A 22,196-nucleotide genomic window follows, 5' to 3' on the forward strand; every position below is an offset into this window, starting at 1 on the left:
CTCATCTATGGAACAAACTTCCCATCCACATAAAACAAAGCCTGTCCCTCACTTCAGGTTGCCAACCATCCAGAATTCTTCTGGACTGTCCGGAATTAAGGGACACTGTGCAGAAAACAGAGACTGCCTTTTCTGGACAGTGTATTGTCCGGAAAAAAATAAAATGAATTGTCTACAGGATTTAATTGGAAAATAAAAACTTCTTAACACCATGGTGATGGTGTCTTCTCCTTTAAGGAGGACCATGCATTACACATTGTAAATTTATTCCACACTTGCATGCTTAATTTATTCCAGTAAGAGATAAGGCAAGTTAAAGAGAGAGAGAGAGTGTGTAAGTGTGTGTGTGTGTGTGTGTGTGTGTGTGTGTGTGTGTGTGTGTGTGTGTGTGTGTGTGTGTGTGTGTGTGTGTGTGTGTGTGTGTGTGTGTGTGTGTGTGTGTGTGTGTTTGTGTGAGGAAAATTTTAACTAGTGGTTTCATTCATTTCTATATGACAGAGAAAGTGTGTGTGTGTACTCTTGTAGGTGTATGCGAATGTGAGTGTATGTAATTTAAACTAGCTCTTCCATTTCTGTATGTGAGAGAAAGTGTGTGTGTGTTGTGTGTATTGCTGTATGAGAGAACAGGTGTGTGTGTGTGTGTGTGTGTGTGTGTGTGTGTGTGTGTGTGTGTGTGTGTGTGTCTGTGTGTATATATTTTTGTGTGTGATGACAGTAGAGAGATGGTAGGTGTGTGGGGGATGTAGGGGTATGTTTCACATACCACTCAACTGTCCAGATTTAGCCTCTTAGTTTTGGTCTGTTTCTCATAAAATGTGTTGTTTCTAGCAATTTATGGAGGACTAAATTCACTAAATAATGACATATATGAGTTTCAGAAAATGCATGCTAACAAAAATCCTGTCCTTCTAGCAACCTTCTAAGTTTAAAAGAGCAATGCTTAAAATCTATCCCTATTTTTTGGGCCATTGTATCTCCATTTTTTAGGCTTTATCCTAATTTCTTGCACTAAGAGGTTGAGATGTATGCATACCTCTCAACTGTCCAGTCTTTTGCCTCCTATTTTTGACTTATATTCCTCATAAAATTTGATGTTTTCTGGCAATTCAAGGAGCTTGAAGTCATACAATAATGTCATATATGAGTTTCAGACTTCATATCCTTCAGAAAAATGCATGCTAACACAAATCCTGTTATTCTGGCAACTTTCTAAGTCTATCAGTGCAATATTTGAAATCTGTCCCTATTTTTGGGCCTTTGTCCCCCACCATTTTAGGCTTTGTCCAGATTTCTTGTGCTAAGAGTTTGAGAGGTATGGATGTATGGTATGTAATGCCCTAGTTAGGGGGAGGGCAGGTTATTCAATTAACTTGATCAGGCTTGACCCTTAAACTTGGGTACAGGAGAAAAGAGCCTGAATCCTCTACACCAGCTTCCAGGCTGCTGAAGGAATTGTAAGCTTCAGTGGAGACAAGAGCCTAAATCCTCTTCACCAACTACCAGACTGCTGCGAGTTTATATTTCAGCAGAATTTTAGGGAATTATGATTTTCAGTGCATTTTCATGGAATTGTGACTTTCAATGGAAGAGTTGCTCATGCTAAGTCTATTTTCAATGTGCAACTAACTGTTTTGTTTAGCAAATGGCACACTGTTTTCCACTGCAGAATTTGAAAGCAGTGTTTGTAGCATAATTGCCTTTGGCACAGAAGGTTCTGGATTCTAATCCCATATCATCATGTACATAGAATTCTGGTATTGCAGTGTCTTTTTAATTGATGATTATTTGATACATTTTGAGGGGGATAGAGGTTCTGCACTTCTGAGTGTGTCATTGTTTGTATAAGATGCTTACTAAGATGTAACTATGGATTTGTCAGTTTATCAGTCATTCCCTGTTGCAGCATTACCAGCTTAGTAATTTCTTTTTTTTAATGTAATATAGGCAATTGATTCTTCAAGGAGGGCAAGCATTAAATTTGTAGATGAAGTACTGAAATGAAAATTTGTTTGCTAGTAGCCCTAAAAATGTGTGCAAGGAGTCTATGGTTTGAAAACGCCCAAAGGTAAACTTAATCCACCACTGGGCAGATGCATTTTCTTTGAATGTGGGTTTTAAAGCTGTTTCAATGAATGTGAGTTTCAAGGGCAGATAAGTTTACTGCTCATGCTGAGTCTTTTTTCATTGTAAGACTGTACTGTTTTGTTTAGCAAATTGCTATTGGTGTTGGTAGTGTTTTATTTCAATATCTGTAATTACTGTAGAAGTAAATAAAGCAGTATGCACACTGACATGTTTAAAGAGTGTTTATGGTAAATGGGGAGAAATAGCCAAGTAATGGAACACTGGAATGGCTGGCAAGGGGGCTGATGGGGGGGTGCCACAGGAGGGGTTGCTCTGGGGGCGTGATCTATTACTCTGCCTAGGGCCCATTTGACCTTGATCTGTCTCTCTTCATGTACATGTCTAGAATTATTGAAATGAAAAGTTGACAACTCTACCCTCACTCTCCTTAAAAAAGATTTTGGATAAACGTTTGAGGAACAGTAAATTCACTCTCGGAGGTACTACCCACATCCCTTATGGACAGAGGCAGTCTGTAAAATAACTCAGAGCTCCAACACTCAAAGACCCACTACCTCATCCCATATCTGGGGAATTAAGATATAATTATTATATCTGGGGAATTAAGATATAATAATGTCATATCCTGGGTATTATTGGCTAGACCTGTAAAGGCTCTTGTGCCATTAATCTAGCAATCAACTATGAACCTCTGTAAAAATGTAAATCTTCTAATTGTCCTAAAACATATACTTGTGCACCTAAATGTATATGTAAGAAGAGCCAAACCCAGACAAGAGACAGTGTCACAACTCTACCGACAGTACAGACAGTTCGATTCAGCACACGCCCATCCAATACATTAACAGGTCAGATGAGCACATCATGAAGTGAGCTCGCCACTACCATACCTGTAAGTTATTCACTGTATGCTAATAATATAGCAGACACAATTAGAGCTGTAGTGTATGCTGTCAGCAGCAAGTACCAGCCCAGAAAACACATGTAAAACATTCATAGCTAAACTCTGACTGCAATTACAGCACAGATGGCTGTCATTTATATTGTGTATGCAAACATCATCTTACCTCGGCATACACACAAACAAATGTTTAAGAACATTTAAAAAATGCAGAGTACACTAACAGATATATGCACAAATGTGATGTGCTCTAAATTAGCAATTTGGAGATATATCTTGTTGCATTATGGAAAGATTGTGCACACATATGCATCTGTTCCTCAAGTGTGTGCATCTGGTCAATGCTCACCACTCTATTGCAAACTCTCTCTCCTTGGCACCTGTAAGGATATACAGCATAAATATTAAACAACAGCAATGAATCTATGTTATGAAGTTAGACAGTAAATAATGGTGAAGTACATCTGTGCATAACATTGTCAGAATAAACACTTTACGTAATCAAACATTTTCAAACAAGGCTAAGTAACTTTTCTTTGTATAAGAAGTTACACCTGCCAGCGCATATGTATCTCACACACTAGAAAAGACAACTTCAACATAGAGAAAGCTGGATTCAAACCTACAGCATTTACAGATGCTTACACCAGAGTCTAGCTATTTGTCTGTGCTGTTGAAAAATAAGATAGCATCAGTCAAAAATGCTTGAGCTGTGAATGTACAGTTACAGCATAAAATACTGTACCAGGTGAACTTTTGTAGTCATGAATGCTCCATACAGAATTCACAGAACATACATGTGCTAAAGGTTCAATGTATCATATGAAGAATGATGTGATCAGCATTAGGCAAAGTGGATAGTTGAAAAAGCAAGGTTAATGCTGTACAAGTTCATAAGGTCATAAGTGTATAGGTATATACTAGGCTAGGGACCACTAGGGCCATAAAATCATAGCCATGCAACCCAAATGTGGCTCACAAATCTGATTTATATTTGACTTATAAAGGGTAATTTACTGGCTGCTTCCATCCATCAGAGACATAAAAGTCAGATCAGGGGTGAATTTCTGTTTACCCATCCATTGGTCCAGGTTGCAGTTAAATAGGAATAGGGAGGAGCTCTGCTTCACATGGATGGACAGCCTGTTCCAGAGAACGGGAATGCTCTGATAAATATATCTGTCTCTCTGAAAAATGTAAATCTATTAGTCTAGTAGTTCTGATGTTGTTTGCTTTGCAGATGTATAAAAGATTCATCAAAACAGGGTCCAGGAATGCCTTCCATGCCAGGCAAAGATCACTTTTCAGAAGTCTGTATCCATCCACAACTTCTTTTTTCCCATTTATGCATATAGAGTCAGAGTGTCACTTCACCAGTGACAATCATCAAGAGCCAACATTTACACTGCAGGGTGGTTAGCCTTCCCACAGTAGTTCTTCATCATCATACACATGCATGTACATTCACACCTATGGTCAATTTAGAGTGCCCAGTCCCCCTACTGCATGGCTTTGGAATGTGGAAAGAAACAAAGCACCCAAAGGAAACCCACACAAGCATAGGGAGGACGTGCAGACTCCACACAGAAGGCAACCCTGACAAGAAATGAACAGGGGGAACTTCTTGCTTTGAGGTGTCAGCACTATCCCCTGTGCCACTGTGTCTGTATAAAACCAAATAAAGAGACAGGGCTTTGAGGAGATGAGAGCAGGAGATTGTGTTTACTCCCTGTATGTTTTTTGTAAGGAAACCTTTTCAACTTCCAGTTGCTGCATGTGTCTGGTCAGGTACATACTGGAGGGGACATTAAACTCTATGGTGGGTGTAATGAGGGCCGAGTACACTGGTATGATGACCAGGACCTAGATGCCATGCCCTTGCTTATAAGTTGAGCAACATAGATGATTTTCTTACCACCTTTGACAACAAGAAGTAGGGGATTGCATTTACTAGAGTATCATGCTCTGCACATTAATATATGAAAACCACTAGGACTATCACATTAGGAACAGCACAGATATATATGCATGATATGTATTGTGACACTTTTATAAAAATATAGACATATTTATGCTATTGCAGATGTGTCTTTACATATCTAGATCGCTTTACAGTCATATACATATACCCATAGGTATACCTCAGAATCTGAACATATGTAACCTTATATACACGTGTGTATGCATATAAATATATTTCTCTTGAAGTGAGCTGATAAAGCAGAAATGCATAGTCATCTGTGGCCTACACACTGTATACGTTAATGCATTCTGACAAGAAAACATGTTTAGATGTTTTCCCAGCACCCAACTGTACAACATGGTCATATTTGTTAAATTTGTACAAATATATTACTGCATAAGGTAGTTGATTAAAAATGATTTTTTATGTTTTTGAGCCTGCGGTCTCTGAGCTTAACTGTATACTATTACATTGCTTAATTGGTTGAGCTAATGGGCAGCACAGAGTTTTCAAGTGTGTACAAGAGACTCTTAATAAATACCAATATAATGTAGATGTGTCAAAAAGATACAGTCATGAATGCAAAATGCTTTTAGGTTCATAGGTTCATAGGTTCATAGGTTCATAGGTTTATACTAGGCTATCTGCCCTAAGGCATTTATAAGCCTAGCCCAAATTTTTGTGGCTTACGCCACCCCTTATATGAAAAAATACTGTGCCCATTAGTTTGTTGTGCCTCTGTCCAGCAGTGACACAGAGATGATTCCCGGGATAAACCTACGATCTCCCATCCACAGGTCAAGATTTCTCTTGAACAGAGCCAGCGAGGTGCTCTGCCTCACATGGATCGGGATTTTATTCCACAGCATAGGGAGTCTCTGAGTGATAAATCTATCCCTCCAGCACGTCCTATTTATATCCGTGCTAAGGTTTAAGTCGCTTGCTCTAGTGGTTTTGGTGGATTTGGATTTTTGAGGTGGAGCATGTCCATTAATTCCGGGTTGGACATGGCCTTGTATGTCAGGCACATGTCACCTCTGAGCAGACAGTATGCAACTGAATAGAGCTGGAGTTTCTTCAATCTGGCAGCATATGACAGATTTTGGAGTCCCTTTATCCTTTTGGTGAGGAACTTTTGGGGTCTCTCCAATTGCTGCAGATGTCGGGTGAGATACATCCCGAATGGGGCATTGTACTCAATCATTGGTCTGATAAGTGAAGAGTACAGGGGAACAATGACCTCACTAGATCTGTATGTGAATCCCTTCATGATCAGGTGGGCAATGTAGAAGGTCTTTCTAACCACTTTAGCAACGTGAGTGTCAAAAGAAAGGCCACTGTCAACCTGGGTCCCCAGGTCCCTGATAACCTCTTCTGTGCTTAGTGGATTGCCACCTATATGGTAGCTTGGGGTTACCTTGTTTTTTCTGAAGGGTATGACTATACATTTTTTGGCGTTTAACTTCAGGCCATGGCTTTGGCACCAGCTATCTGTTTCCGTGAGTCCCTTCTGAAGGATATCCGTGTCCGATGCACTTTCCACTATGGCACCCAGTTTGCAGTCGTCTGCAAACTTTGTCAGCCAAAGTCCTCCCATGTTGGTCTGTACTTCTGAGAAGTAGATGCCGAACAATAGGGGGCCAAGGACCGAGCCCTGTGGGACACCACTTGTGACCGGCTTGGAGTCTGACATAGCGCCAGCAACTCTAACCCTGTGGGTTCTGTCCTTAAGCCAGTTTGCAACCCATCTTGTGACATATGGGTTTACATTTAAGCTGGTAAGTTTTTCTACAATACCCGAGTGGGGTATTGTGTCGAAGGCCTTTGCAAGGTCAAGGTAGGCTGTATGGACTGCCTTTCCCTCATCAATGGCCTTGGTGACTGTTTCGAAGAAGTCGACCAAGTTCAAAAGGCATGATCTGCCCTCGACGAAGCCAAACTGGGTCGGGTCCAATGTCTGCAAGTCCCCTATATCTTTGTTTATGAGCTCCATTATGATCCTCTCCATAGCTTTGCAGACTAGACTTGTTAAGCTTATGGGGCAGTAATTACCAGGGTCCGTAGAGGCACCGCCTTTGTGGAGTGGGACCACAGTTGCCGTACGCCACTCCTTGGGCATGTATCCTGTGGTAAGGCTGAAATTAAACAGCTGCCTTATGTGCGGGTTTAATTCCTCATTTAGCTCGTGTAGCACACAGCCGGGGATACCATCCGGTCCCATTGATGCTGTGTTTTTAGCTTTAGAGAGAGCAGCTTTCACCTGCACATTTGAGATGTCTGGGAGGCTACACTCTGCTGGGACAGTTATCTCTCCTTTAGGGGGGGAGAGGGGGGTGAAGTTTGCACTGAACCTGTCTGCCAGTATGTTGGCAATGTCTGTGGGTTCAGTGATTTTTGTATAATTTTGGACTAATTCTGAGAATATCTGGGAGTTTCCACCCAGGTTCCTAACATAGCTGAAAAAGGCCTTATGATTGTCCTTTGAATCCATGGCAATTTTTCTCTAAAAATTGGCCTTAGTTGATTTTATGAGTGCTCGTATTTTTTTACTAATAATGATCAGGGGTGACTTCCCTTTTATGGATTTTGTTCTATGATGTAATAGCTTTCTCCTCTTATTGTAAAGTTTGTTAATGGCTGGGGTCCACCAGACTGGACGTTTGCCCTTTGTGGAAAAAGTCTTGGTTTTATTTGGGATTGCCTGATCCATGCAGTCCTGGAGGTGTTCATAGAAGGCATTTGTAAGGGCTTCCACAGCTTGGGTTGTGGTTTCCACTGGCTCAGGGGCCTTGAAGGATACCACACCAGTCTTGAGTAGTGTGAAGTTTGCTTTAGAGAAGTTCTTCACTGTGGTCTTTTTTGTTTGGGGTGGGGGAGGGATGTGGATTTCCAGTGAGATTAGTTTATGATCAGATCTCACCAATGAGGGATATACTTCCGGTGTGGAGCATTTTGTCCCCATGTTTGTGATAATGAGATCTAGTATATTTTCTCCTCTCGTGGGAACAGTGACTAGCTGTTCCATGGCATTTGAATTTATGAACTCCAGGAACCGTTGGGCTAGAAAGTTAGGGCTTGAGTAATGTTCCCAGTCTATATTCGGGTAGTTGAAGTCACCCAATATAATGGTGTTTGGAGATACATTTATACCCTCCAGTGTCTTCAGGAAGGCTGTGTGGGGTTCCTGAGTTTGAGAGGGTGGCCTGTAGCATGCTAGTTTGCATTCCTGCAGATCTGCATTCCTGGCTGTGCTTATCTCCAGATAACCTCAAAAGGTACAGTTAAACAAATACTATTCCATTGTGTTTTCCATTACAACTAATTTACTGATGGTATTGCAGAAGAAATATCATGTCAATATAAACAGTCTGAGCATTACAAATTGCGTGTGCAGCCCGTTCTGCTATATCTTTAGATATCATTACATGTGCCTGAATATACTATGAACACTTAGGAATTGCAAATCAGTACAGCACAATATCTGTTCTGTAAATGATATCTGTATGTAATAGGTGTTAGGATGTGGAATATGTCTCTTATTATAGGCATTTGAGGGCTGTTGTTGATTCGTGGTGATTCTTTCCACAGCTGCATGCAGTCCTTATGACGGAAATCACCGGTTCCAGTCCAAAAGATGCCATTACATCCTCCTAGCTCCCTTACAATCTGGTTCCACACATTGATCTGGGTGAAGTTCCGTTCACTTGCCCACATCCTATCCTCAGGCTACCAGCATCTGAAGAGACTCCTCATTCATCCATCTGGGTGCTTGATTGTGCCACAGGCTCCTCCTCATCTACAACTGATTGGAATTTCTGAAAAACTTGATAAGAAATGCCTTGTAAAAATTGTTTACTGAGGTACCACTCAGTTTGAAGGTAGCAAGGGAATTCTCAAAATGTATCATTATCATATTTTAAAAGTAACATAAATAGGGTGGTAGTCATCTATTAGTGGGCATTGGGCACATGTTCCATTCAGTTATAGCTATTGGGCTGTGCACTTACTGTGAGCTATTCACTAATGCACCGAGATTTGAGAACTTGCATTTCCATTTGTACCTGCTTACACACACACACACACACACACACACACACACACACACACACACACACACACACACACACACACATACATCATAACACTGACGTATGTTCCACAGTTGCCATGTCATACCTGTCCACGATGCTTTGCTCTGTAGCATGTATTTGGACATCTAGTTGAATCTTGCCATTGCACCCATCTGCACATTATATCATTGCTTTATTTGTGACAGCACAGGCATGTAATATATGTAATGTATGTGTCTAGAACTTGTCAAGTATATGGCTTTGTTCTCACACCTTACTATATTGTTAGCATTGCAGCTGCTTTCTGCTGTTTAGGCTGCTGTCCTACAGTAGTACACATTCTTAAAACATGTGTAGTGCAACTCAGTGCTACTATACAGCCCCCTATAGGCAGGTTTTGTACTTTATGTTACCTTTCCAGATTCACATTCCTATAGGCATTAACAAGACAGTAAAAACTCTTTTGGCTTTTCCCGGTTAGGGGTGACCACAGAAGAACTTCGGTCCACTAATGATTGGTAGTGGATTTTTATGGTGCCAAGTTATCAGCCTGACACACAATCTTCATGGAAGGCACACCCATTCACTCACACATCTACCTGCTTGTCTTTTACATCAAATAACCAAAAGCAAAAAATGCAATATCCACCACCAAACCAAAGTCCACTAACGCTTCTCCGACACAATAAAGGCTGTCCAAATACCCAAAGAATATGAACCATCTGTAACACAAGATATGACAACCGAATGTAAAAGGAATAAATATTTATTGTCTTACTTAGATACAAAATAAAAACGAACGATGTTAAAATAGTAACTGATTTAGCACTTTCATCTCCGTTCGGAGACTTCTTCTTGAAGAACATCATTCGTTTTTATTTTGTATCTAAGTAAGACAATAAATATTTATTCCTTTTACATTCATAGGTTCATAGGTTCATAGGTTCATACTAGGCTATCTGCCCAAGGGCATTTATAAGCCTAGCCCATAGTTATGTGGCTTTCGCCACCCCTTTAGTTTGAATAAAAACTATGCCTATCATTTTTCTGTGCCTCTGTCAAGCAGTGACACTGAAGTAATCCCTGGGGTATATCTGCGATCTCCCATCCATTGGTCAAGATTCCTCTTGAACAAGGCCAGCGAGGTGCTCTGCCTCACATGTACCGGGATTTTGTTCCACAGCATAGGGAGTCTCTGGGTGATGAATCTGTCCCTCCAGCACGTTCTATTTATAACCGTGTCAAGGTTTAAGTCTCCCGCCCTTGTGGTTCTGAGGGATCTAGATTTTTTGAGGTGAAGCATATTCGTCAAATCTGGGTTTGACATGGCCTTATATGTCAGGCACAGGTCACCTCTGAGCAAGCGGTATGAGACTGAATAAAGCTGGAGTTCTTTCAGTCGGGCAGCATAAGACATATTTTTTGAGACCCTTTATCCTTTTGGTGAGGAACTTTTGGGGCCTTTCAAGCTGCATCAGGTGTCTGGTCAGATACATTCGAACGGGCATTGTACTCAATCATAGGTCTAATGAGTGATGAGTACAGGGGACGATGACCTCCCTTGATCTAGATGTGAATCCCTTCATGATCAGGTGGGCGATATAGAAGGTTTTCCTAACTACTTTAGCAACATGAGTGTCAAACGAAAGACTACTGTCAACTTGGGTCCCCAGATCCCTGATGACTTTTTCTGTGCTCAGTGGATTGTCACCTATATGGTAGCTAGGGGTAACCTTGTTTTTCCCGAAGGGTATGACTATGCATTTTTTGGTGTTTAACTTCAGGCCATGGCTCTGGCACCAGTTATCCGTTTCTGTGAGGCCCTTCTGGAGGATATCTGTGTCAGATGTGTTTTCGACTATGGCGCCGTTTGCAGTCATCTGCAAACTTTGTCAGCCATAACCCTCCTGTGTTTGCTTGTACTTCAGAAAAGTAGATGCCGAACAAGAGTGGACCCAGGACTGAGCCCTGTGGGACACCACTTGTGACAGGCTTTGAGTCTGACATGGCTCCAGCAACTCTGACCCTGTGGGTTCTGTTGCTTAGCCAGTTTACAACCCATCTTGTGATGTATGGGTTTACATTCAAGCTGATGAGTTTTTCGATGATACCTGAGTGGGGTATTGTGTCGAAGGCCTTTGCCAGGTCGAGGTAGGCTGTATGGACTGCCTTTCCCTCATCAATGGCCTTGGTGACTGTCTCGAAAAAGTCAACCAAGTTTAAGAGGCAGGATCTGCCTTTGACAAAGCCAAACTGGGTTGGATCCAAAGTCTGCAAGTTCCCTATGTCTTTATTTATGAGTTCCATTATGATCCTCTCCATGGCTTTGCAGATAAGGCTTGTTAAGCTAATGGGGCGGTAATTTCCAGGGTCTGTGGAGGCACCGCCCTTATGAAGTGGGACCACAGTCGCCGTGCGCCACTCCTTGGGTACGTATCCTTAGGTGAGGCTAAGATTAAACAGCTGTCCTAACTGTGGGTTTAATTCCTCGTTGAGTTCATGAAGCACACAGCCGGGGACACCATCCGGTCCCATGGATGCTGTGTTTTTAGCCTTAGTGAGGGCAGTTCTCACCTGGGCGTTGGAGATGTTTGGGGGACTACAATCCTCTGGAATAGATATCTCTCCTTTTGGGGGAGGGGAGAAGTTTGCACTGAACCTGTCAGCCAGTATGTTAGCAATGTGTGTAGGTTCAGTAATTTTCACATCATTTTGAACTAATTCTGAGCATATCTGGGAGTTTCCTCCTAGGTTTCTAACATAGCTAAAGAAGGCCTTATGATTGTCTTTAGAGTCCTTGGCGATTTTTCTCTCAAAATTTGCCTTGGATGATTTTATGAGAGCTCTTAGTTTTTTACTTATAATGATCAAAGGTGTCTTACCTTTCAAGGATTTTGCTCTATCTTGTAGTAGCTTCCTCCTTTTGTTGTAGAGCTTGTTTATGGCTGGGGTCCACCAGACTGGACGCTTGCCTTTGGTACAGAGAGTCTTAGTTTTGTTTGGGATTGCCTGATCCATGCAGTCCTGTAGGTGCTGGTAGAAGGCATTTGTAAGTGATTCAGCGGTTTGAGTAATGTTTACCACTGGCTCAATGGCCTTAAAGGAGACCACACTAGTTTTTAGAAGTGTGAAATCGGCTTTTGAGAAGTTTTTCACAGGTGGGGGCGGGATGAGGACCTCCAGCGAGATTAGTTTATGATCTGATCTCACCAGTGAGGGGTATACTTCCGGTGTTGAACATTTTGATCCCATGTTCGTGATGATGAGATCAAGTATGTTTTCACCTCTTGTGGGGATGGTGACTAGTTGTTCCATGGCATTTGAGTTTATGAACTCCAGGAATCTTTGGGTTAGAGTGTTCGGGCTTGAGTAGTGTTCCCAGTCTATATTAGGGTAGTTGAAGTCACCTAGTATGATGGTGTTTGGAGATACATTTATCCCCTCCAATGTTTTCAGGAAGGCCATGTGAGGTTCCTGAGTTTGAGAGGGTGGCCTGTAACATGCTACAAATTGCAGAGCAGTCTTGCCTATGGTTAATTGCACCTGGATGGTCTCAGATGCATCGTGCGTTGCCACCAACCTTGAGGTGTGGGTGTCCTTTATGAATATGGACACCCCCTCCTTTCTTGGTGTTGTCCGGATTTTGGGGCGGAACGTATGATATGAGGTGAAACCTGTTAGTGCTGGGGTGCTCTCAGGAGCCTTGAACCAGGTTTCTGTCACAGCACAGACATCGATGTTCTCCATATTGAGAAGGGCCTCGAGCGTGCATCTTGAGATTGAGACTTCTGGCATTGAGCAGCATTACCCTTAGTTTTTTCCTTTTGGTGTTCTAGGGTGGTAGGTTTAGAATTTGAGCCTTGCCTAAAAAGGCACTATGGGGTGGCAAGAGCCTTTGCCAATATCCGGAAGCCCAGGGTGACAGGTGCAAGCCGTCCCTTGAAGCAGCGTGGCTTGTCCAGCATGTCATCCCAGGCAGACAGACATTGATCCCCTTTGAATGACACCAGAATTTAAGCCAATTATTAAAGCTGATCATCTTATCACTGTATTGTGGCATCATTCTAGGTGAAGGTAGGATACTGCTCAAGGTCAGGGTCATACCTGCCTGGGCTACATAATCAGAGAGCTCCTCGGCGTCCCTTTCATGTAGTCCAAGGAGGTGCGTCTCAGGTCGCTGACACCAGCGTGGACAATGACTGAGTCGTACTTGTACCTGCTGTTGAGAGACCTGAGTGCTTGCGTTATGTGGCGGATTCTAGCGCCCGACAGGCAGCTTACTGTGACCTTCTCCTTACTCAGTCTGGTGAGCGGGACGTCAGTGTGTCTGACTATGGAATCACCAATGACAAGTGTGTCTGGCATTTTGTTTGGCCTTAAGGGCTGTGACTGTTTGACACTCTGACTGTGTGGTCTATGTGTTGCATGTGTTGGGTCGTGAGGTGGTAGTTGTTTGGGTGTCTGCTTTGGTGGCCTCTGCTGTTTTGGTAAATTTTGACCAGAGCCTCCGAGTATGTCTTTGTGTGAGTATGTGTATGATTTGAAGTTGTGATGGTACCATGTGTGACTGGGTATGTATTGTGTGTGGTTGCCTTCTTCTCCTGTCTGGTCTTGCCAGTCCTATGTTGAGAGAGCTCAGCCTCCAGTTTGGCCGTATAGTTGCATCTCTCGCATGTATTTGTGTTTTGTGGGAGAAGGAGAGGATTGTCTGTGTACATGAGGCAATTGTAACATTGCCTCAATATTCCCAGGTTCACCAGTTGAGCTGGAGAGGACACTAGCAACTGATCCCTCGACATACTAGAAGTAGTAGATAAAGAACTTTCAAAGAACTCCGGGGGAAGTGGGTTTTGGGCTGGTGGGGTACTATCTATAATAAGAGTGCTTTATCAAGGTGCAAGTACTGTAGGAGTAAGTGCTAGGCTTTACAGATAGAGAATAGTCGTATCTTGTGTTACAGACGGTTGGTATTCTTTGGGTATTTGGACAGCCTTTATTGTGTCGGAGTAGCGTTGATGGAGTTTGGTTTGGTGGTAGATATTGTCTTTTACATCACTCAACCACAGAGAGGACATGTAGACTCCACACAGAAGGTGCACCAGCTGAGAATCAAACAGAAGAACCTCTTGCTGTGAGGTGACAATGGTAACCGCTGAACCACCGCGGCCTATAGGTATTAACAAGACAGTAATGCTATTAAATAGTACAAAGACATGCGTCTGGAGCATTTCTCCTCATGCCTCCACTGAAAATTGGCTTTGTTTCAAGTCGGACTTTCCTAGTAAACAAATTGTTAAATAAATAAAAATACTAAATCATGTGTATGATTGGGTTACTATTAGTTCAGTGAAAATTCAGTTCAGTGAATGGCATTTTTGGTGCACTTAAATCAAACATGCCATTCATCGAACTGTTCACACTGAGACTGCAATACAGTGAAGACAGGGAAATTTGCCTATTCCTCACTGTAGTGCGAACTCAGAGTTGGTATATATAATTAGCAGAGGGGGTGTGGGGAGTGCAGCCCCCCACATGAGCAGAATTCGAGGAACAGCATTTCCGATGAAATGCCATTTGTTGAAGTGACTTTCCCTAAATTAATATAGACCCATATGATTACACCCTATCTTACCATCAGCATCTTCAGTTATGTGCATTTTAGGTACCACACATGGCAGTTTGATCGCCTTTGGTCATGTATCTTGCCTATTGTGGTATGATGCTTACTGTTAGTCCTTAACCATCCAGATGCATTAATTTCTGTAGTACACATATGTATAGAATGTTTGGTTGATGATATTGTGATTAGGGAATGTATGATGCTCCATTTTTTACAAATACTGGATTTTTTCCTGAATTTGTATGATCGATTGCTGTAACTGGACAACAATGTGTGAACATCATTGCTTTATATGGGTACGTCTGTACATGTGGCTAGAATATACAGCCACATACTCTGTCACCTATGCCTGATTGTTCTTGTCCTTGTCTCTTCCTGATCATTTTGTGGCAGGTCAAATAGATCCATTTCACACATTGGGTGTGTTGGGGGTAGGTCACCTACACCTAGATCTATCAGACTACCATATTTTTGTTGGCATGTTGTGCAGCATGACACACACAGAACATCTGTGATGTCTTCTCTGGTTTGTATTGTAGTGCAGCCCCCTGGATGTGTCAAAAAATCTGAATCGTGCTTACAGCATGCCAAACATATGCTCAGTGGCATTCCATGCCAGTCTGTGCTCTTCTGTGTGCACTGATAGAACTATGTATGGTGTCATAATCCAAGGCTTCAGTGGATAACCACAGTCACCTGTCTTAGAAGTTAAAACACACATTTACTCCCTTCACTCACTGTTGGCAGGTCCTAGATTTTGATTACATCAGTGCTGTGACTTTTACTTACCTAAGGAATTTCACCATGTTTGAAAGTGGGCCTCAGTCTGCTTTCCCTCCATATTGCCACATCATGCATACTGCTGGTGAATGTAGCCATGATATTGATAATGAGGCCATTTGCAGAGCACACAACCTGACAACTGATCAGTTTCTATCGTTGTGACATTCATCACTGTCTGATGCTGGGGTTTTGATTGGTACATGGGTGCAGTCATTTGCACTGAGGACATGGAGATAGTTGGCAGTGGCACAGAAGTTTTCCATGGCAGTTCTGCTCTCCATGGCTGTTGATGGGATGTAAATAAATGTATCCACTTTCCTGCACATTACTGCAAGGAACTATCCTAGAATGCAACTAGCAGCTTTCTGGGAAGCTCCTTTAGTATTACCCTTACGCAGAAGCCAGTATAACCAGACTCAGATACAAATTTGTTTCTACCAGGACTGAATTACCCACTGACTGCATCAAGAGATGTGTGGTGCACACATCCTGCACATAGCCTGGCCCAGCTCTCAGTCTAACTGGTATCTATTTATTATTTCGTAGTCAGACAGCTGACTTAACTGCACCTTGGCTCAGTGCCTTTTTGGCTGCCTTCCAGGATGCGTTTGTAGATCATCCTCTAAAATAGCTTGCAGTACCCCAGCTTGCTGTAATGCACTAAATGTAGCTTCCTTTTATAAGCAGTATTCTGTGGAATCTGCAGGATTGCATAGAAAATCTATGAGAATTCTGAGTGAAAATGGTAAGCACACATTTCCTACAGCAGTCTTGTTTTGCAATTAATTAATTTCCAGTTATGTTCCTCAGGTTAGTGTTGCAAGAAATTTTGCCAGATGTGAAGATTATAGAATGCTGTATCATTTTTCCATTTCACTATTTAGTAAGTTTTTTACTGTATAACAACATCTAAAAAGTGTTATATGGATAAATATTGGACAATAATTTACATTTGACTACAAAGTATTATAGAAAGAAAAAGAAAACATACAAAACATACCCTGAGATTCAATAAACTCTGTGCAGGAATACTGCTATTCCTGCACGGAGTGGTTTGTGTCCATGTAATCACAGCAGCAAGACTTGCATATTTATGAAGGTGTGCTGCTGTTTAAGCTACACAGACACAAACCATGAACATGTGCAGTGGGCGTGTCTAAGTAGTGCATGGACCATGAACACCTCTACTGCACTCAGAAAGTGTCATATTGCACTTTCCACACCTGATCTGGCATAATATTAGAGAATTTCTCTAATATTATGACAGTATTTTAGTGTCAGTGGACACTGAAATGAAATAAATGAATGTCAGTGTCCGTGGACACTGAAATACATACGGGAGCAGGAAACCAATGCAGGTGATAAGTGACAGAGTCTGTGACACACCCCCTGCATTGTAAAATGCCATATGACACCTTGCAACCTGCTAAAGCAGAAAATGGGGACAAAGGCACAAACAATAGGGGGAAAGCCCTAAAAAGGGCCACATCTGAAATATTGCCCTCACCAACTTAGAATGTTGATAGAACACAGGATATGTATTAGCATGAATCTCTGAAGGATAGAAGCCTGATAGCCAAATGTATGCCATTATTTCCTGACTGCAGTCCTCAATGACATGTCAGAACACCACAATACTCAATATATAACATAATAGTATAATAATAATATTATATATTTTTTTCTAGGCTAAGGAATGTTTAAGCATAGCTAAACGTGTGTGCACATCATGGCCCTCCACTTACCATAGCTTAAACATCCCATAGGAGATAAATACAAATACATAGCTGAAATTGATAACCTGAGATAGGGTACTGGTTAGCTTCCCAACTTCACATGCAGGTGTTCATAGCTTGAGTACTAAGAGAGGCAAGTTGCTTTTATATGGGAAAGCATTGTTAAATTAATTTCATTAAACTTAAATTATGTAGTAACTGTTTTTTGTCAACCAGGGTAGTGTAGCGGGTGTAAAATGGAAGTGTGAGTGCATATAACCACCCATGTATGCTCAAGTGTCGCATACAGTATAGTCACACCCTTTGCCAAAAGAACATAGGGGGATGTCATGTAAAGTAATCATATACACTTAATAAATGAAGTCAGTATTCTGATATAGTTAATAAATGAAAAGTGAGCAATGGTTAGCAATGTTCAGCTATGCTTAGCAAGTGTAACCATTGCTAAGACATGAATGCTAAGCAGCAGGTAGCTCAGCTAAGTGGATTTGCACACTGCTTAGCGGAGCATAACATTTTCAAAATAGTTAATTGACAGCAAAAGGTGGGAATATCATACTATTTAAATGGCACAGGCAGGAATACAGCCATAATCTGTTATAGTTCATCTATGGAGCTGCAATGGCTGGTGTAGGAGAGGAAGTATGCTTTTGGGTGCAATGCTTGAGTATTCAGGAGTCCAGGGTCATGGCTGGACTCCTAGTAAAAAAACACGAGGAGAGACTGCTACAGGGCCAGTACCAGGGCTCCCATACAAAGCAGAGACCTGGGACTTTCTTGCATGTGACCTCACCAGCACTACTGGCATCCCACAGACTGGTGAGCAGGTATGGCACCTCTATGCTGATCTAAAGCATAGGAAGCGGGTGCTCTTGGACCAGTGGATCCAAGATGGAGGGGACCGGAATGCTCCAGTAGTGTGTAAGTATCACTATCAAGTAGTTTGTAGGAAATACCAACCTGAGAATGTGATAGATATGCATAATGTGTGTTTTTCTCCCCTACAACTGCAGCAGAGAGGACTGTGAACATCGAAGCCCATGGTGACTGACTGCTGAGGTTACGATGACAGGCTGGTGAGTGCAAATCTAGTTTGCAGTACATTGTTCAAATAACTAAGAAGGTGTACATTGCTTACTGCTAGTTGGTATACTGTTGCTGTGTGAACTGAATAAATAAAAAAGTTTGATTGCCTAATATTGATACAATAAAGACCTTTACAAAAAACTGTTGTATTTATTCTGGTATGTTTTTGTAGACATAAAAAGAATGTATACAGGTTCTTCACAGCAAATATGGCTGTGACAGCATACATTAACTGAGGTTCAACTGTGAACAAGCTGTTAAGAAAAACTGTATATGATGTAGCTGTAAAACAAGATATAAATTACATGTGAAGTATATGCTGCACAAAGCTCTGAACCTTGAATAGTAATATGTCAAGTATCAAAGTGCATTCCATTAGGCATTGCTTTGTGTTAACCTTTGCTTTCCAGACTGTAGTAATCCAAAGAAGCAATGCACAGTACAATACCTATCTGTCATGCATGCATCACAGGATTACAAGTTCAGACTGTCCAACCAAGACACTATTAGGCAGAAACCAGTGAAACAAAAAAACAGCAGTTCCCAAATAGTTCAGTGTGATGAGATATAGCTTAGTTGTTAGTTTTCCACACCCAGACATGGTTCAAATCCAAGGGGTGGTACTAAGGTGTGTGCATATCTACACACAAGGAATCATGAATACATGTAAAATAGTCAGGTAGTGTTAACAGATATTTTCTTCACAGGTTTTTCAGGTAAGAAAATGGGAGTAGCTGTATGAAGGGTAAACTAATAAAATGTGTACAACTGTTCAATTGTCCACCACATGCCTGCAAATGACAGCAGGGTAGGTACATACAATATGCACCCTTCCTGAATTATGCCTCTCAACTATTTGTCTCAGATTTTTGGTCCATTTTACATAAAGTAGTGGTGTCATGGCAAATCATTATATACTGAAGTTAGAAAATAATGATAGACATATAAGTATTAGATGTCATATCCTTCAGAAAAGTCATGCAAATGCAAAACCTGTTATTTTATCAACTTTCTAAGTTTGTAAGAGAAATATCTAAAAATTGTCCATATTTATGGACCTTAGTTCCACTCTTATGTATGGCTTTGTCCAGATGTCAGGATCTAAGAGGTTGAGAGGTATATTCCTGATACATGTCTCTCAAGTGTCATGCTGTCATGGCTAGTGGTCATACTGCAAATAATCCTGGACACAGATAGGAAACCAGTTGACGTATGCCAGTAGCACACTCACATATCAGCAGTTCAGGGTACCCCTTCTGTGCCAGATATGTAAACCTAACATGTATGAGTACCCTCTAGTCATGAACCCAGAGTTGTCACAGTTTGCCTCATACCATTCCAGGCTGACAGTTTAATAGTATGTTTGTACTATAGTAGCTATGGGCCATAGGTAGATGTAAAAGTGAGGACAGACCCATAGAGTATTGAGCAGTACTCTTGTGGAAAATAGAAGCATAAACAGCTGTTAATGAACTTATTGTCTCTACCCCACCCCTCATATGCATCAATAATTATTAGTCATATACTACGTTTATGTTGTGCTCCAGCCCTAATGTTGGGACTTGTGTTATATTACTCTTAATATGTTTGATTGCTTGCATGTTAACATACCTTGTTCAAATACCATTGTTGGTGGCCTGTTGCCATCAATTTTACTAGCATGCTGTTACAATTCATACTGTTGTTCCATTTATGCATGTGTTCTGTTTGCTATGCAACTGTTTCAAATCTGTTATATGGGATTAATTGGAACACCCATGCATGCTGTTATAACTAATCTTGAAATGTGTTGTTCATGACTAGCCAACATATTTTTGTAAAACCTCAACACCATAGTGCATTTGGGAAGGCAGATCCCAGCAGATCTGCATGTTCTACCTAATCTGGCTGTGGCACTGGGCCCCAGCACTTCTGGGACCCGACCTGGATCTCCCTCATCCCTGGTCCTGCACCACCTTTGGGTGGAACTGCCACAGGTGACGGGGCCCGTCCACCCCTGGGAGCAGATGCAGATAGGAGCCTGTCACCCACGGTCAGGTCCAGGGTTTGGTGCGCAGCACCCTTTGATCTGAGTTTAGAAAGCATCTGCACCAGATTGAGGGCCGCCTAGTGCAGCTCAAGGGGCAGGCCACCCTGGCTATCCAGCCACCAGCACGGCCACCTTTGGGGCCATGAAGGTGCAGCAGTGATTGCCCGTGGGTGAGGATCTCAGTCCTACTGTAACCATATGGGGGCTCAAGGGCTTCAGATTCCCAACCACCCTCCCCATCAAATGTGTTTACCCCCCTCATGTGTCATATACCACCCCTTTCTGCTGTCTTGTCTGTCTTGTCTGTCTCCCTACCCAACTTACCTCCTCAGATGTACCTACAATCCTTCTCCAACATCCCACTCTTACCTTAAAAAAAAGAAAAGGGCATCTGTCACCAAAAAAAAATATCATCCCATGCATAGCTGTCCATTTTGCACACATGTCCACTGGACACATGTAATCTAATCCAATTGGCTTGACAACACATTGCTGTTGTTCTCAACCCTCTCTCTGGAATTTGAGTGTCCAAATTCACATCCAAAATCTGTACAAATGCCCAGCTGTTGCTTTATAAGAAATGGGCAGATATGGACCTTCCCTACACCTGCCTTGCACATCCCTAGCCATCTTTCATATTATTTTTCCCTCTGCATGCCCCTTTTTCACCACTTTCCTATCACTCCTTTTTCTTTTCTTTTAAAAAAATTAGCGAGGGTGTAAGTGGGAGAAAGAGAGTGTGCACAATGCTAAGTGAAGCCAACACAGATTAAGCATCTGTAAGGTTAACTGTGTGTTGGCATTGCTTAGCATCGTGCAAACCTGTGCAAACCCACTTAAAGCCACTTAAAACTGGTTTAATCACTCTGTCTCCATAAGCCACTGTTCTGCCTAGCAACAAAATAATCAGCGCTGCCACGTCTCAATCCCAAGACCCTGTACACTATAGTCAGAGCAACGTACCAGTACTCCATTTGAGCTGTAGGAATAGCTGATGTTTTTTAAACATATCATGCAGTAGAGTCATTCAACAGTAGACAAAAGATTGTGTAGAATCAGTCAGACTTTGTGTAGGTTCATAGGTTCATACTAAGCTAACTGCTCTTATGAGCCATTTCAAGCCTAGCCAATTATCCCTTGTGAGACTCAAACCCTGCGCCTTGTGTTTGTAAGGCAATCACCTTAACCATTAGGCCACCCTCCCAACATGTGTATATACGTATGTATGTATATACATATACACATGTATATATGTATGGAGATGCATATATATATATATGAAAAAATATATACATAATATATATAGAGAGATATACATATGAAATATATATATATATATATATATATATATATATATATATATATATATATATATATATATATATATATATATATATAGTTTGCTTACCAGGATAGTCCATTGGGCCACAAGGGGCCTGTTTTCAATGGAGTCCTGGGGAGAAAACCTCCAGAAAATTACAAATTACAGATTTAACATAAGAGTAAGTTATTAGAGAAATGTAATGTGCACAAATGAAGCAAAATTAAACAAATAGATAAAAACACACATTAGTAGAGTGCACATATTAGTATATATATAAACCTGGACATTCTGAAACTATCCGGCCAGTCGAGAAGTATGCTCAGAACCTCTTACTGCAATGAATCTGGACCAAGCCTGACAAACTAGGGGGAGAATGCCATGAAAATAAAAACATATTTGAAATACTGGAGTAAATAAGCTGACACAGTTGCCACAGTAAAACCCTCCTGTCTGTTCTAACATATATTGACTGAAATAGCACAAGTCCAACACTAAATTACTTCTCACTATTTAGTTACTTAAATCCTCACAGCATTCCACTGATGTGTCAGAACTGCACAACACTTTTGGGGGCCAGACAGCAGTACATCCTACAGATA

The sequence above is a fragment of the Protopterus annectens genome, chromosome 5.part0 (genome assembly GCF_019279795.1).
Source record: "Protopterus annectens isolate FY-2018-M chromosome 5.part0, PAN1.0, whole genome shotgun sequence".
In the NCBI taxonomy this organism is placed as follows: domain Eukaryota; kingdom Metazoa; phylum Chordata; order Ceratodontiformes; family Protopteridae; genus Protopterus; species Protopterus annectens.